Below are 18,362 nucleotides of genomic sequence, written 5' to 3'. Positions count from 1 at the left end.
CTATACATTTTTTGGCATTTAACTTCAGGCCATGGCTCTGGCACCAGTTATCAGTTTCCGTGAGACCCCTCTGAAGGATATCTGTGTCCAATGTACTTTCCACTATGGCGCCCAGTTTGCAGTCATCTGCAAACTTTGTCAGCCATAGTCCTCCTATGTTTGCCTGTACTTCTGAGAAGTAGATGCCGAACAACAGGGGGCCAAGGACTGAGCCCTGTGGGATACCACTTGTGACCGGCTTGGAGTCTGACATGGCGCCAGCAACTCTAACCCTGTGGGTTCTGTCCTTTAGCCAGTTTGCAACCCATCTTGTGACATATGGGTTTACATTTAAGCTGGTAAGTTTCTCTATAATACCCGAGTGGGGTATTGTGTCGAAAGCTTTTGCAAAGTCAAGGTAGGCTGTATGGACTGCCTTTCCCTCATCAATGGCCTTGGTGACTGTTTCGAAGAAGTCGACCAAGTTCAAAAGGCATGATCTGCCCTTTGAGAAAGCCAAACTGGGTTGGGTCCAATGTCTGCAAGTCCCCTATGTCTTTGTTTATGAGTTGTATTATGATCCTCTCCATAGCTTTGCAGACCAGGCTTGTTAAGCTTATGGGGCGGTAATTACCAGGGTCCGTAGAGGTACCACCTTTGTGGAGTGGGACCACAGTTGCCGTACGCCACTCCTTGGGCACGTATCCTGTGATAAGGCTAGGATTAAACAGCTGCCTTATATGTGGGTTTAGTTCCTTGTTGAGTTCGTGTAGCACACAGCCGGGGACACCATCTGGTCCCATTGATGCTGTGTTTTTAGCTTTAGAGAGAGCAGCTTTCACCTGTGCATTTGAGATGTCTGGGAGGCTACACTCCGCTGGGATAGTTATCTCTCCTTTTGGGGGGGAGAGGGGGGTGAAGTTTGCACTGAACCTGTCTGCCAGTATGTTGGCAATGTCTGTGGGTTCAGTGATTTTTGTATCATTTTGGACTAATTCTGCACATATCTGGGAGTTTCCACCCAGGTTTCTAACATAGCTGAAGAAGGCCTTATGATTGTCTTTTGAATCTATTACAATTTTCTCTCAAAGTTGGCCTTGGATGATTTTATGAGTGCTTGTATTTTTTTACTAATAATGATCAAGGGTGTCTTCTCTTTTATGGATTTTGCTCTATCATGTAACAGCTTTCTCCTCTTATTGTAAAGTTTGTTTATGGCTGGGGTCCACCAGACTGGACTTTTGCCCTTGGTGGAAAGAGTCTTGGTTTTATTAGGGATTGCCTGATCCTTGCAGTCCTGGAGGTGTTCGTAGAAGGCATTTGTAAGGGCTTCCGCAGCTTGGGTTGTTGTCATTATTAAGTTTGAGGAATGAACTTAGAATTTCTGCTTTTCCAAAAGTTTGGATTGTGCCTGTAAAGGGAGTTACTGTGAGCATATTTAAATGTATATATAACTATTCCACCTGCTTTTTTATGTTTTACATTGAGTCTAATGATATTATAACCAGGAGGTAGTATTTCAGGATTTAGCCAGGTCTCAGTTATGGCTAGGATGTCTGGGTTGTGTTGGGTCATCCATGCATGAAAATCTGTAATTTTTTTGAATATGCTTCTAATAATTAGAGTGATTATTTTTAAACTTTTAGGGTGTCATTTATGGTTTGGGGTTTGACTGGGACCTGGGTTGGGGTGGATGTCACCACACTGATGTATGGTGGAGAAAGAAGGTTTATTATGGCATTTTTAGCAGAGATGGCTAGAAGCATTACCTTTACACTGGGACTGAATTTTTTTAATATTACAACAGTGGGTTGGAGTTATGGGAAATAAGCTTGAAGAGATTTTTGAGTAACTAGTGGGAAGATGGTTGATAGGTGAGAATGAGGTAATGGTTGAGGTGTGCTTATTTATTACTATTACTGGTGGTGATGTTAGGAATGAAAAGGAGGAGGATGAATAAGGTAATGCAGGAAGGAAATACCATGGTTAGTGCTGTAAAAATCTTGCAGTATAGTTAGGTGAGGTAATGTGAAATGATAATAGTGTGGAGAATAGGTAGGTTTTGATGGAGAGGAACAGAGTGAGATTTGTGAAGGAATTTAGAACAGAAGTGGGTGGAGAAGGTATAAAGAGAACCGCTTGTGATTGGACAGAAAGTTAGATAAAGGATAAGGAGTGTGAGTAGAGGAAGTGAAGTAAGTGAGGTATAAGTGTAGATATAGTGGGGGTGGGTGGGAACTGAGGGTAGGGCAACAGAGCAGGGTGAAGCCCAAGCATGGTAAGGGCTGAACGGAGTGTGTTGGTCCACAGTGGAGTACATACTAGGAAAACTATCTGTAAATCTGCAGCAAAAACGGAGTTAAGACAAACCTAAAGACTGTAAGACAAGCTGGTAAATTGCTGTTAACATACACCTAAGTTAACTGCAAAAGGCAGTATTACAGTGACTTTGGCTAGACAAAATGCTATAGTAGTCAGAGAACAACTGAGATGAGTGGAGGACTAATCAGATACTTAAGTGGAATGCATCTACCCCCCCCCCCCCCGACATGGTTTACCACCAAAAACAATCAATCAGTGAGGTAGAATGTGTATGGATACAAAGACAAGGTCTTTGAAGTCTATAAATACTTTACATTAGCCACAGCATTTAATGTTATGATGATGGGCTTTTATTGCCTTTTTAGGGATGCATTACACTGTTAGAGTTAAATATGCTGAAGTGTTAATTTAGTTTCACCTTCAGCAGTAAAGGGCTTGTGGGTGGGGGTGGGGTTGTCCCTCCAGCAGATTCAGCACTACAGTGTAGAAAACACTAATGCATAAATGAGGGAAAACAATTAAATGTAGTTTGAGTCTTGAAAACTGCCTTTCATAGATTTTAAATTAATTTATTATTTCTTTTGAACTTTTGCAACTGGAGGTGAAACTCAGCTGTGCAAATTCCTTAGGTAGTGTCATTATGTTAACTTTTCAACAACAGTTGTCAGACATACCTTGTGCTTGGTACACAGTGATTGAATAATAGAAATTAAAACATTTAGGATTGTTTGACGGTTGAACTAGGTAGGTAATGCAGCAGAGTATAGACACATAATAGTTTAAGTAGTGTTTGGCAAACATGAGTAGTGCACTCTATTTCACAGGTGTGCATTTTTGCTTTATGGACTCTAAATAGGAAAATAAGGAAGCTAACAGAAGATGTGTCTAGGTATGCAAGTTTGGGATTACTGAAAACAAAATGGAGGCTTCCATGGTTTAGAAGGAAAGAAGGAAAATTAACTAATGAGATGTATTAGTATGCAAGTGTGGGAGTACTGAGATGGAAGTTTACAGATGCTCACACAAGCGCACATGCACGCACACACACACATACACACCCACACACACACACACACACACACACACACACACACACACACACACACACATACGCACACACACACACACACACACACACACACACATACTTTGTTTCATTGAATCTCATTTCAATGAATTTCATTTCACCCCGACCACTTCACTGAAAACTCAAATTACTGAAAACTCATTTCACTGAATCTCATTTCACTGAACTGCAGTTAGTATATATGGCACTGTGTAAAGTACTGTAAGGTAAGTAAAAGGTCCTTTTCCCCACTGTAGTGTGATCCTGGAGTTAGTATATATAGTTATGGGGTGTGTGAGGGGCACAGCCCCCACATTGAGGGGGGGGGGTGTAGCCCCCCCCCCCCACATGTAGTTTGAGTACAATATTGTCTTCTGGAGAGAGAGTTAGTCACTGGTATTGCAACTATGCATGTCTATTGTTTAAAATGTACTGTTTTAAAGTTTTTGGTAAAATACAATATAAAACAAAGTGTGGCCTATGCCCCCACACCCCCCATTAGGAAACTGTGTAGAGCAGCACACGCACAGAAACAAGAAGCATTCAAGTTTGTTTATGAGCAAACCTACTAGGTGGGATTGCCCAGACACTCACGATGCCTATCACGGGTGAAAATATTTCAATAACTGCAGTATTAACACAGTTAAAAAAGTGTATTGAGTGCAATTTACACTACAACAATCATTTGCAGAATGAAATAATGAATGGGGACAGCAAAGACAAATACAGTGAAACAGACACTAGGTGGAGAAATTGTACTCATGAAAATGCGCACAGACATGAATGATAGGAATGAAGAAAGAGGAAGAGGGCATGGTAAATACGGCAAACTTCCCAAGACAGGATACATCAATGTATGGAAACTTCCAAGACAAGTCAGTAGTATAACATAAAGGATGTATGTAGACAGCACAGTATGTGCTGCTGTTTACAACTCCTGTGTGGGTCTATCATCACACATTATAGTATATATGTGACTGTCACACAAGGTGACATGTCATTGGAGATGGATGGTTGTTATATAAACATCACTGACATGATCACTGGAGAGGACATCTAGCAAGGATGCTATATGCAATAGGGGTTTATGCATACTCTTTACGATCTGCAAAATGACTTGCTTGAATATGACTGACATGTCAGCATACGCTTCAACCAATCATGGACACATAGTAAAGGACTCCTGGACAAACATAGACAGAAACAGATACAATCATGGACATTTTTAAAATATTACAACCATTAATCTGTGGCATTGACAGAATATGTGATTTTAACTTATTATCTATGTTCTGCAGTAACAGATGTGTACAACTGTAATGATTTTCAGTATTTTATAAGGAGATTCACCACTCCTTCCACAAACACGATCACTTTTTGGAGGAGTTAAGAGGGACAGTGTTAAACCTGGAATTGATATTAGGGGCAGTCCTGGCCAGCTGAGAGGTTTGCATGACACATAAGCCACAATCCCCACTTGCAGGAATCCAAACCATGCCATTAGTGTTGTCATTGAGCTGTGCATTTACTGGGTGCAACACAGAAAGACGTATCACACTAGCATCTAGTAAAACACCTTAAATGGAAGTCTGCACTGTCAAATCCTAATGGGTATACATTCCAAAGAATAATTCTGTATTGTCTCCCGATGTGTGGACACTCACTGTGCCAGATGTGATGCATTTGACAAAACCATCCCTGGCAGACATAGGTATTGGCCATATGGATAACAACACTTACAAACAACACACTATTATGAGTTAATTCCCTGCACAGAGCTGTGTATTGCAATCATCTGCAACTTGTAAGCAATGGCTATTGTTTGAAGCATCTGCAGTTGATGTGTGAATTGAGAGGTGATTCAATATAATGAACAGTACAGAAGTAAGTGAGATTGATGGCAATGCATCAACCATACCCATGTGCACAGAAAGTACAGCAGTGCAAAGTCTAGTATCAGTGAGCGAGGAAGCTGTCACTGTAATATTTACACACACCAAAACAACACATGGAGCACCCTCTATAAGCACATGTCAAAAATCAGCAAATGTGGAACATGATCACTGTCCCCCTGACATTGCTAGTGGAAATGTTAAAACCGTCATGAAATCCTGCCATGCATTCTTATGTTTTCATACAATACAGATCTAATTTAGTATTATGTCCATGGCACAGTACAGTCACACTACAGCTGTACCTATGCTGCAGTTATCCTTCAACCTCTACATAAACTCCAAATAAAATGTTTGGTTTGAACCACATGTTTACAGTGGAGTTGTAAACAAAGTCATACAACTCTACTTAGTTCACGTCACTACATCAGTTGCACATCATAAGCCTGTATGTTTAGCAGTGGAAATGTGAGGGTGAGGGCCCTGACACCATATGTGGACACCTGACAACTGAGGAAGATGCAGCCCATGCAGAACATTTAATGACACAAATGCTGATAGTCACACACTGTTGCTGGGGAACACCTGTATAATCCTCGTGAATAGCAACACTATAGTGCATACAATAAATTCTCCAAGGTTGCAAGTAAATCTCAACATTTAATATGTTTGCCTATATAACAGCATTACAATATTTGGATGGACTCAGGTGTATTTGACCCTGTAAACAGTGAGACATAATATTGCTACATGTCAGATAACATTTCAGATGCTAGGTATGCTAGCATTGTACATGCACACCTGTGCCATACTGCATTTGTCACTGTGATGGTTGCACGACAATTGTGTTGAATGTTGATATACTGCAATACAAGAACACATGCCTTAGTAAGGCAACAATATACATAACATATTACTACAGAGCCAGATCATACCTCTCAACAATACTAAATTTCTTATTTCCCCTTTTTTCGGGGGGGCAAAATAATAGGGTACTATGAATTCCTGAGTGGCCCCTTCAAATCCCGGTTTTGTTTGTTGTTTTATTTACATTTTTAAGTTAATGCTGACATCATGATGCATTGCCAGCATATACCACAATGTCATCAATGTACGCAGACATTCCTGACGACAACAGCATTGTGAGTCAGTGTGGTAGTGCCTAACTGCCTGTTAGAGTCAGATAGCATAAAAAAAAAAATCAGATATACATCCTCAGCCCGACCACCTCTCGGCCTTTGACTTCCGGCAAGGTAGTACTGGCAGTGGCTGGCTGTAAAGGAATTCATTTAAAAATCATTGCAGCTGTTAATGTGATCATTAACTAATTCCCTCCAGTACAGGTCCTTTGAGTGCGTGGCTTGAGCCTTTAAAAAAATGAAGTCATCACCTTACAGTTCTAACAAATACTCAATGACAGAGGTCAAATATCAATACAATTGTGTTTGCCATTATGTATGCTTTAAGATAAAATATTCTGATACCTCGTATGTAGCATGGTTTTGGAATTATTAATTCAAATATGAGCAGGCAATATCTGATGCCCAGAAGTGCAGTAGGAACTGACTGCAGAAATGCTGGGAGGCACCCTTGGCTGTAATGAGTTAAGAACTAACTTCACATACTTTCTCTGAAGGTAGTTGTCACTCAACAATGTAGGGTTTTCTTTAAATATGCTATTTGGAACATCTCCTTGTTTGCACTGAGTAGTATAAAATGTTTTATACAGCAGACTACAGAGGAGAGAGTGTCTTGTTTGCATTGAGGACCACTATAAAATATTATTTTATACAGCAGGTTAGTGTGGAATGACCATTATAAAATATTATTTTATACAGCAGGTTAGTGTGGAATGACCACTATAAAATATTATTTTATACAGCAGGTTAGTGTGGAATACACATTTTGTTTTCTTTATCATCCTGCCACAACAGTATTTTTCATATGTTTAGATCAAAGTTAAACTTGTCTGTAATTGCATTGCTGTGCTGACAAGGAACTGATAAATGCACTACATTATCCATATTTATTCTTTATTTTTTAAATAATAATCAACAGACTTTTCTGTGATTGCATTATTGACTGTGTTGACATGGGATTTGACAGATGTACCATACTGTCCAAATTTATTCTTTAGTTTTGTAAGTATTGATCAAAGTTAAACTTGTCTTTGATTACATTATTGCATTGACATGGAATTTGACAGATATCCTGCATTGTTCATATTCAATACTGTCCTGTTCGAAATGCATTTGGTTTGTAGGCTGGCACAGACCCCCATGTGCATAAATGGAAAAAAAGGGTTTTGGATGGACTGATCATCTCAGATATGAAGATTTTCATGCAGCTTTTCTGCCCATAAACAAAAGTCAGATCTTGCACTTTCTCAATACCCAGTTGCTCATCACTGAATGAGTATTTGAAGTTTTTGCATCATTTTAAGTATTCAGAATGTATGAACTCTGTGCAGCACTTTCCAATCATGTTGGATTTATTTTAATGAGGACAGAATATAGTAACACTCTTGTAAAATAGCTGTGTCACGTGTATTTCTTTTAAAAGTAGATCGTTTTTATGCATAAGAAGTTTGAGAAAATAGGATTTTATAAAAGTTATCATTTGAGTAATATCCTTTTCAGTCTTTTTTTAAAGTTGGAGTGGAGATAGACCAAGGAAAGAAGAAATGAACCACATCACCACATGTCAAATAATCTTACATCCAGGTGTCCCCTTGGTTACAGGGGGACCAAGGAAGAAAGGAAAGAAGAAATGAACCACATCACCACATGTCAAATAATCTTACATCTAGGTGTCCCCTTGGTTACAGGGGGACCAAGGAAGAAAGGAAAGAAGAAATGAACCACATCACCACATGTCAAATAATCTTACATCCAGGTGTCCCCTTGGTTGCCTTGGCCTTCTAAGATGAGCATGTACGTTTTTTTTTTTTAACCTAAAACATAAGTTGCATCATTGGGAGTGGGAATCACTGGGAATGTACTTAAAATGTCACAGTATGTAAATTAAAAAAGCTTATGTATATTATTCTGGGTACCATTGACATGCATTTATCAGTTATGGTGTTGGGAATGCATTATCACAGTTTACTAGATCTCTGATTTTATGAAAGTAATACAACAGTTAGGAGGTTGGTATCTGTCTGTAAACCTGGATGATACATAATAGAAACTAACCTGTGGGTTCAGAAAGGAAAAATGACTTCACAGTGCCATGTGAAGAAACTAAATGAACTGCTGAGCTGAAGTAGCATAATAAAAACTGAAGTTCTTTTGGTAAGGCTGACAAAGGTACAATAGGTCAGAAGTCAGTGGCATGCAAACACGGAATGTGGTTGATGTGCAGATCTGAAATCTGAAGACAGGAAAAATATGGCAGCAAATACATGAAAATGTGTAAAACAGGAGAAAAGTGGAATGGATCCGCTACTTTTGACATTACAGTAATGGCTGGAGACAGGAGATGAAAGCACCAAGTTCAGAAACTAAGTGAATCACATCAAGAATAGCAGGAGATGTTGTAAAGGGACATAAACTTGTATATCTGTGTGGAATGTTATTTTCAGAGTTAATGTTAAAAATAGGGAAGATTTTCACAATTATTTTAATGTTGGCATCCCATAATTCCATCAGAGTGGGTGTAGTTGCATTATTATGCATGCAAAATGTATGTTGATTAGTGTCCCGATATTTGGCTAGGTGTATACTTTTCAGTGGCCTTTGTCTAGATTTTTGATATCTCCAGTTTAAGAGGTAGGTTGGAATCAGATGACAGGAGTAGCCATCAGTAAAGTAGCTCAAATAACAGATTAGAATAAAGTAGTGTAGGGATACAGCACATCCAAACCTCCCCATAGCACATGTGGATGATAGCAAAATTGACATGTGCAGTATTCAGAGGGTCGTAAGACATTACTAGGCTACCAGTCAAATGAAAAGAGATTCAAAACATACAATGACCATAATATGCCACCAACCACACACACAAACTGTTGACTGGGGACAGATTTGAAAACCACACCTGTGTGGGTATAGCATACGTATTCCATGCAATGTAAGACTAGCATCACCATAGATGTCTGACTTTAACAGTGTCAGAGTGTACTTTATAGGGGATGGAAATCAACATTGTATGCAGAGAGAAAGATAGGTAGGAGTGTCTGACATGTCTGTGGACTCGCATCCTGATATAAAATTGTCTCGAGACTGATAATTGAATGAACACACTCAATCAAGTTGACTGCTGTGAGATTATAGCCCTTACCAATCTAATTACACAAGCTGCAAAAGACAGTATTTAATGTTAGTGCCACCATACAAGTCTGTTTTTTTTTACAGTGCCAGTGTGCACCTTATAGAAGATGACATCATTGGTGTATGCAGAGATGAAGATGTTGACAGGAGTGTCTGACATAGCTGTGAACTCACATTCTGATGTAAAATTGTCTCCAGACAGACACACACACACACACACACCAGTTGACTGCTGTAAGATTAGAACCCTTACCTGTTTAGTTACACAAGCTGCAGAATACAGTACTTAACACAAGCACCACTGCACAAGTCTGTCTTTAATAGTGTCATACACTTTATAGAGGATGACATGATCAGAATAGAAAATTTTGGGAGGGCTGCATGTAATTGCTGTCATGTAGCAGTGTAAAAGTATCTTCTGAACGCCACTTGAGTGAGGGCAGCAGATGCTTTTCTGACTACACACACACACACACACACACACACACACACACACACACAAACTCTTAAAAGTTGACTGCTATGTCATCAGAACCTCTACCTATCTAATTACACATGTAAGAGAGCACAGTACTTAATGCTCTTGGCACTGCAGAAGTTTGATTTTGACTGTTTTGGAAAACACTTTATAGAGGATGACATCATCAGTGTATGCTGAGAAAACAATGTTGGGAGGGCAGGACCTAGACTAATTCTCTTCTGACTAAACACACACAGTTGGACAAAGAAACACCCACACAAGCTGATAGCTGTGAGATTAGAACCCCTACTTATCTAGTTGCACAAACTAGAGAATACATTCCTTAACACACACACCATCACAAAAGTCTGATTTTAACAGTGTCACAGTGCACTTTATATAGGATGACATCATCGTAGTGTTAACATATACTGTTGTGAGACTTGTTTGCAAAGCCAGGACTTGTGAAATGATTGTGTGAGTCCAATTTGCAAAAGTACATATAAATACATCCTGGCAACCTAAATGAAAGAAGCTGTCATGAATGCATATTGCAGACATGAGACAGACATGTACCTGTTTCTCAGGATGTTGTCTAGATGTCACACACACACACACACACACACACACACACACACACACACACACACACTTTAGAAACAGCAGTTGTGCAGTGGTGGAGTTAAGAGTCTTCATATTCAGATACAAATTACATTATTAGCGGGATATGATCATGGATGTCCAATGTCCAGTGTCACCATAAATCCATACCAAATGTATCAATGCAGTTATGATCTGTAACGCTGGAGTCTGTTTCACAATGTCCCAAGTCCTAATATAGCATTTGCATGTACATTGCTGCATGTCATGCAGGAATATCAGAAAGTTTGCATTCAGTGAAGCACACGTCACTGCCCTTCTCTTGTGTTTATGAATGCATTTCCATGTAGTGGAGGATTACAGCACAGTAACAAGAGTTAGATGTGGTAAACACCTGTTCACAGACAAACTGATTTGCACAGATGGTGGCAAAGTATTAGCACATGTGTAGTTCTATTTTCAGGAATTCAACTTGGACTTGTAACGTAGCAGTGCCCAGTGGTGCTCATTTTCAAACTGTTTGCAAATAGGAATCTATGGTAACTGACCTAATTGAGTTTTACTGCAAAATACATTTGTTTTATATTAATGTTTAATGTGTCAAGCTAGCTAGATAGTTATTGCTGAAATTGCTGGGAGATAGACTACAGCATGCACATCATACTATCTTTGAAATTTTGGGGCCAAAGTTTTATTCCATATACAACCTTTGGCCTTGCCATCCCCTTTTGTGCAATGTTAAGCACCAAGCAAATATGGGTCTCTGTAGCACAGCCTGTGATAATTTTGGCACAAATACTGGGATCATACTGCAAAGCCCCCCGATATATCTAAGCAACAAAACTGTGATTTCTATAGCCCAAACACACACACACACACACACTAGGATATTTATTGTTTGAGTACATCCCCTGTGGATGTGTGTGCATTTCTGATGGGTGTCATCAGCCATTGTTCAAGTGCATACCCTACATCTCCCAATAAATGGCCTTGTGGCACATCACCCCTGGAAAACCTCTGGCACAGCTGTGAGGTGTGCCAGATATGGTAGTCATGGTAACTGCTGGGGTTGCCAGTATGCACATTCAGGATGATTCCGCTAGCATTACACATGACTGTAATTAATGGAGCAGAACCCATTTCTGTTGATGTAAACCCTTCCTGCTCCCTGGGTGGTGCTTTGACATCACTGTGCATACAGTCTATGTCACCCAGGAATTCAGGAAAGTGTGATATGTGGTAGAATTCTTCCATAGTTCTAGCTCTTTCCTCAGGGGTAGGGGGAAATATATATGGTCACTGGCATGCTGTAGCATAGCATTCAAGAAATGTTGTAGGATCCTGGATGCCGATGTCTTTGACACCCCCAGCAGATCCCCTGTGGGTTACTGAAAGCTACCTATAGATATTATTGTAAGTGCTACACATACCTTGGTCTCCATGGGTATTGTTTCCCCTCAGTTTGCCTTTGCTCTCAGGTGAGGACGGCAGAGGTTGCAGAGTTCCTGCAGTGTATCTCTATTTACCCTGTAGTGCTTTACTATTTCAAACTCTTAGTGACCCTGAAAAGGTAAATGAGGTCTAAATGCTATTTTCCTCTTTGCCCGAGGTCTATAGTCATCATCATCAGCATAGACATGAGCCTGTTGCACATATTCATGCAGAAGAGCAGCTGCCCCTAACATTCTTTCCTTCAAGTGTAGTTTCCATGGCTGCATTCCAACAAGTTTTAGAATACAAGACAGAAGGCTACAGTAAGTGTACATGATTGCATTATAGCTTGTCGAATAGCTCCACCATCTTGAATTTGTTGATTAGCTTACAATTCATTTGCTTTTGCAATAAGTATGCCACAATATTTAATGTGTTGGCCCTGTATTAAATACAGTAAATAATATCAACTTTATTCAGACATCAGTCATGTTATAATATTTTGAAACAAGCAAGAAAACAGTAACCTCAAAATTCAAGTATCATTTGCCAACAGTGAAATCACATTAAAATGAAATGTATACTTATGCATATATTCAAATGATGTTTGGTTTACACATTATGTTTATTTCTGAAATGCTAAAAAGGTTTGTGAGTGTTCATCATTCAGAAATATGTCAGTAACATACATAATATTAAATGTACAGTATTTTGAGTCTGATGGATGCATACCTTTACAAGTGACTGCTATTCATCTAAATTTCTGAACTTCCTGATGATAAAACATGTTTACAGCACCCTTATATAATGAGCAATGTCTAGCTACTCTTTGTCCCAGCCCCCCTCCCTTTAAATAAACTACACCAGACACATTAAGCCATTTTACAACCTGTTATTGAATATTATTGTATAATGACCTTTATGCACACAAAACAACATCAATTATCTTCATCAGCAATGATCTCAGGGCAGCGTAACTACTCACCCTGGACTATTATACCTCAGGGCAGCGTACCTACTCACCCTGATATCTCCTCCACCTGGGCAGCGTACCTACTCACCCACCACACTTAAATAGGCAGCTTACCTGCTCACCTCCTGACCAAACAACCATTAACCAATGAATACCCACCTTCCTTAGAGGGGGAACAGAAGAGGAAAATCCTGTCCCTCTTCTCCACTTTAAACTGCCCAAAATCTTTCCTCCCAAATCAAAATGGAGGGTGGGAGGGCCACTAACTCACTCCAAAATGTAACTACTTCCCCTAAGCCCTACCACTTCATTCTTTTCTAAGTCCCTCCCCTACATTACTTTCCTTAACCTCTCCCTTTCTCTTTAACCCTTTCACCACTACAATCCCACTGTCTAACCTACATGCAAAGACTCATACTCACTTCTAATATCTATAAACCCCCCTTACCCCTTGTTTGTGGGAATGGAACAACTTAGTTTGTCCCAAACTAAATTTTTCCAGCCCCCCTTTAAATAAACCACGTCAGACACATAAAGCCATCTGATGACCTTTTATTGAATATTATTGTATAATGAACTTCATGCACACAAAACAACATCGATTATCTTCATCAGCAATGATCTCAGGGCAGTGTAACTACTCACCCTGGACTATTATACCTAAGGACAGCGTACCTATTCACCCTGATACCTCCTCCACTGGGGCAGTGTACCTACTCACCCACCACACTTAAATAGGCAGTGTACCTGCTCACCTCTTGACCAAACAACCATTCACCAATGAATACCCACCTACCTTAGAGGGGGAACAGAAGAGGACAATCCTGTCCCTCTTCTTTGCCACCAGCCTGATTCCCAGGCTGTTCCCCCTCCTAAACACTAGCCTCCACTATACCCTCTAAAAACAGCTTCAAACGCAGATTAAAAAGATCCAATCCCACCTCATTAAGATGCAACCCATCCGTTCGATACCAGACCTTTTTTCCATCCCCAAAATCTCTGTGTTCAATGGTATGCATCTCCACAATTCATAATCACCTAGCCAATCTCTGATTGACAAACCTCCTGACCCTTTCAATCACCCTATAAGTATAAGCATTCCTCCAACACAAATGAGGGATCAACTCTGACCAAATAATTTCCATACCAGGGTACAATGTCTGTAATCTCAAGTCCTGTAGAATAATATCCACTAATTGCTTCTTGGAAAGTATGCCCAAATCATTGCCCCCTAAATGAATTACTAATATACAAGACACCCCACTTTCAGTTTAACCTTCTCAAATTCATGCAGCAACCTATCCCACTTAAGACCTTAAACCCCATGCCAAGTCACTGACCACCCTAAATGTGATAAACCCAAATGTTTCCCATTTTCTCTGACTAATGCACGCTTCTCCGCCCAGTGGATATACGAATGCCCCAAGATGATAATCTGCTTCCTTAAAAGAAAAAAAGAAAAGAAAGTTATTAATCAGTCCAACAACCTTATCTAATATATGATAAAAATGCATTTGAAGACCACCTCCCCAATCTCTTAATAACTTCAATGGAACTACCCTCTCTAGCTAAATCTGAAGTCCTGCCAATAGTAAAAGAGTGACCAGCAAACCTTTCTGCTGGAAATCCCATACAACATAAAACCCTCCTAACCAAACATAGGAATCTACTACTTGACACAAACTTCCCATCCACCGAACAAAATATTAATTCATCTACACTGCCCATCTGACTCCTCTTGAATTCTTTGGCCCACGTTACTGGACAAAGGCTAGGATTCCTGTCAGGCTTAATCGCCACCATGAATCCTCTACCCAAGTGATCTGTCTTACTCTTCCTTAATGCAGTAGTAACCTCTCCCTCCCCTATGATAACATCCTTCCAACATAATGAACCTAATAACTCAGAAACATGGAATGTACCAAAATACAACCATGTACACAGCGTGCCCCACATGAAGTAATCCAAAGACCCACCTTGTAATAATCCTATCCCTCTCAACAAAACTTTCAATACCATCCTCGTAAGTGGCCATCAAATGTTCCTACGTTCCACCACCGCTCTCCCCCAACCTCTCAACATCCGACCTAATGTCCAGGACTTTATAAAATCTTGCGACCCCGCCACCTTAGCGAAAATGCTAATAGCAGCCACCTTGACCATCTGCAAAGCCTTACCTATTCCCCAAGCATGAGCTACGTATCACAACAATAATACCTCCAACCACACCCCTTCTGGCAGCTGCAAAACAAACTGAGTAAAATCAGAAAGAGCCCTACCATAAGCCTTCCTCATAGGAGCAGCCCAGGAATGCCACACCAACCACCTGGCTACCTCGACCCAAGATTCCACACCTCCTCCGGCAGGGTTTATGACACTTCCTCTGACCATGGAGCCAACCCTCTAAACCTGCAAAACTGAAATCGGGACAAGCTATCAGCAATATCATTCTTTACACCAGGCACACACATTACTGTAAAGGAAAAATTTATTAACAGGCTCTGCAAAACTAATTCACATAATACCAACAACAACAAACTTGACTTCGCCATCTTCTTTTGTAATACCCGCACCACAGCCATATTGTCGGAATGAAAAACTACTCATTTGTCCCTCAAATGCTCCTTCCACACAACGGAAGCTGCCCATATAGGCATCAATTCTAGAAAGGCCACGTCACGCCTCCATTCCTCATTCCAATCCCGAGGCTATTCAGCCACAAACCACTGACCCTCAAAGTAGACCCCCATTCCAGCACCCCCAGCTGCATCTGTAAAAAAACTGAAGTTCCTCCTGTCCACCCAGACTGCCAGAAAGAAATCCCATTAAATTGTTGCACAAAACCATCCCACAACACCAAGTCCTCCCGCGCCAGTTTGGTCAATCTAACCCAATGGTGTTTACTCCGACCCCCTTTCAATATATAAGCCAATGACCTACAAAAGGGTCACCCTGGGTGTACAGCTCGACAGGCATAATTCAAAAGCCCCAACAACTCTATGACTGATGGGATCCGTATCTTATCCTTGCCCAGAACCAAACATATAGCCATCTTAGGCCTCTCTGTCTTATCCTCGGATAGACAAAACAGTCCCCGCTCCTTGTCTACCATTAATCCAAAAAATTCTAAGGCTCTTGCTGGAACTTCCATCTTATGCTGAGCCAACGGTACCCCCAACTCCTTACACATGCTCGTAAACTCCCGCAATCCCTCCTGTGCTCCTGCCCTTCCTTCACCCACCAGCAGAAAATCATCTAAATAATGCACTGCCTTTTGCGTTCCCAATCTCTGCTGCTAAATCCAGTGAAATATCGTACTGAACTTCTCAAAGGTCACACATCTACTGAACAACCCATAGGCATAGCTTTATAAAAGTAGTACTTATCCCCTACCCTCATACCCAGTAACAACCAATCCTCACTCCTAATAGGCAGCAAGCAAAAGGCAGACTCAATGTCAGCTTTAACCAGCCATGGCTCCCAAAATTCCATGATCACTTTCACAGGATCATCCAAGGAGGCATAATGCACCCTGACCACTTTCACAGCATCATCCAAGGAGGCATAATGCACCCTGACCTCCTCATCTGCAGTAAAGCCATTCACTGGATTCCCTTCTGGATGCGACAAGTGATGTATCAGTCTGAATTTTCCGACCCGTTTCTTCAGCACGAATGCCAAGGGTGACACCTTGTAACTGCTGAAAGGCAGACTGTCAAAAGGACCCAATAAATGCCCCACCTAACACTTCTTCTCCACCAAAACCTCCAAGATGTCCTCTTTACCTTGAACTGATCGCAGGTTCTTGAAAACCCCCTACCCCCTCCCCCCTCCCATGGTGGACTTTACAGGAAACCCCCCGTTGAAACCCTTGTAATAACTCAGTCTTGATAGCAAGGCCAGGAAAGTGACAAAGCATACACCACAGGACCTCCACTTTAATGGGGAATGGCACCCCTTCCTGTATTGCCTCTAAAGAACCCACATCCCTGGGACCCATGAAAATTACCCCTACCCAAGGCCGGTTGAAACCCCTGCGAGGCAAGGCATCCACCCTCATAAGCTATAACATTGGGGTTCCACGTGGAAGGATCATGCTGACCACAACCAATAGCCAAATGACTCTCTCCGCATCTTGAACAATTGTGTACAAATTTGCACCCTACCCATGAACAAGCACCACTATTGAAAGACCAACACACACACACTATTTCTCCCCTGCTTACCCTCCTGTTAAACCCACCATAACAAAACATCATTGTAGCTAACCATATATACGGATGACGCACCTCCCAATGCAGTGACTGGTCCAGCCTTTTCCATTTGTGGAAACACTGATCATACCAAAGCCACACATTTCCTAGCCTTAATCATTGTGTCTCCTGAATGGTAAGGAAATATCCCAGAAGAGGCAAGGCCAATGACCCATCCTTCTCCAGGAGCACAGCCATACAGTATATAAAGTTGATCACCCAATTATCCCATGTCTTAGGGAAAAGCTTACCTACGCTCTTCCTCCACAACACCGCTAAAGCCACCAGCAAGTCCTTGCCATTAGATGACTCTGCCTCCACTAACCACTGGACCCCTTTCACATTGATCAACTCAAACAAATCCACATACTCACCTTTCCAAATTTTTTCTTTCACCATCCCCGGAATGACTGCTCTTGCCGCTTGTCCCAAAGCTTGGGTGGCTAACCAGTCCCCTGGCTGCAGCCCAAAGTCAGAGCCCACCCCTGAGTCCAAAACCGAACTGACCTTGGAACCTACTCCCACCCCAGTCTCATCTCCAACAGCATACGTGGCTCCCTGTGCCAGCCCCCTTTGAGCATCCTCTATCGCTTGCAATCCCCCCCAAGATCCCCACCTAACAGTTCCCCTTCACCCCCCCACAATCCTTAACATTCAGTTCCCCAGCTAACACTGCTGAAGTAAAACCATTACCTGCACCTTCATCTTGAGGTGTATTGGGAGCTGATGTATCCACTGCAACAGCCTGCTTTGCTGTCTGCTGTCTTTTCCCCTGAGCTGGGGTTCTAGCCATGGTGTGCCACCTCTTCTGACCTGGAGCTTTTTCCCCCTTCCGGTACCAGCTCAGATATCGCCACCTCCTGAAATAACTCCTCAGCCTGGGCCACAATGGCTTGCCACCACTGATGTAATCCTGGTAAGTTGGCCATCTGTAAAAAAAGAAACACATAACATTAATGTTACTCCACCTCGCCCTATGCACTACCTTCCTCATCTAACTCGTCTACCTACCTCTACCCTTCAGGTAAGCACAACCCTTCCCAAGGACTGTATTACAAACTTCAGCTAAACCAAACTGCAACCATCAACCCCCACAGAAAATAATTTGCATAAAT

This window comes from Protopterus annectens, chromosome 15.part0 (genome assembly GCF_019279795.1).
Source record: "Protopterus annectens isolate FY-2018-M chromosome 15.part0, PAN1.0, whole genome shotgun sequence".
NCBI classification, from domain to species: domain Eukaryota; kingdom Metazoa; phylum Chordata; order Ceratodontiformes; family Protopteridae; genus Protopterus; species Protopterus annectens.
Note: the sequence above shows the minus strand (reverse complement) of the source record.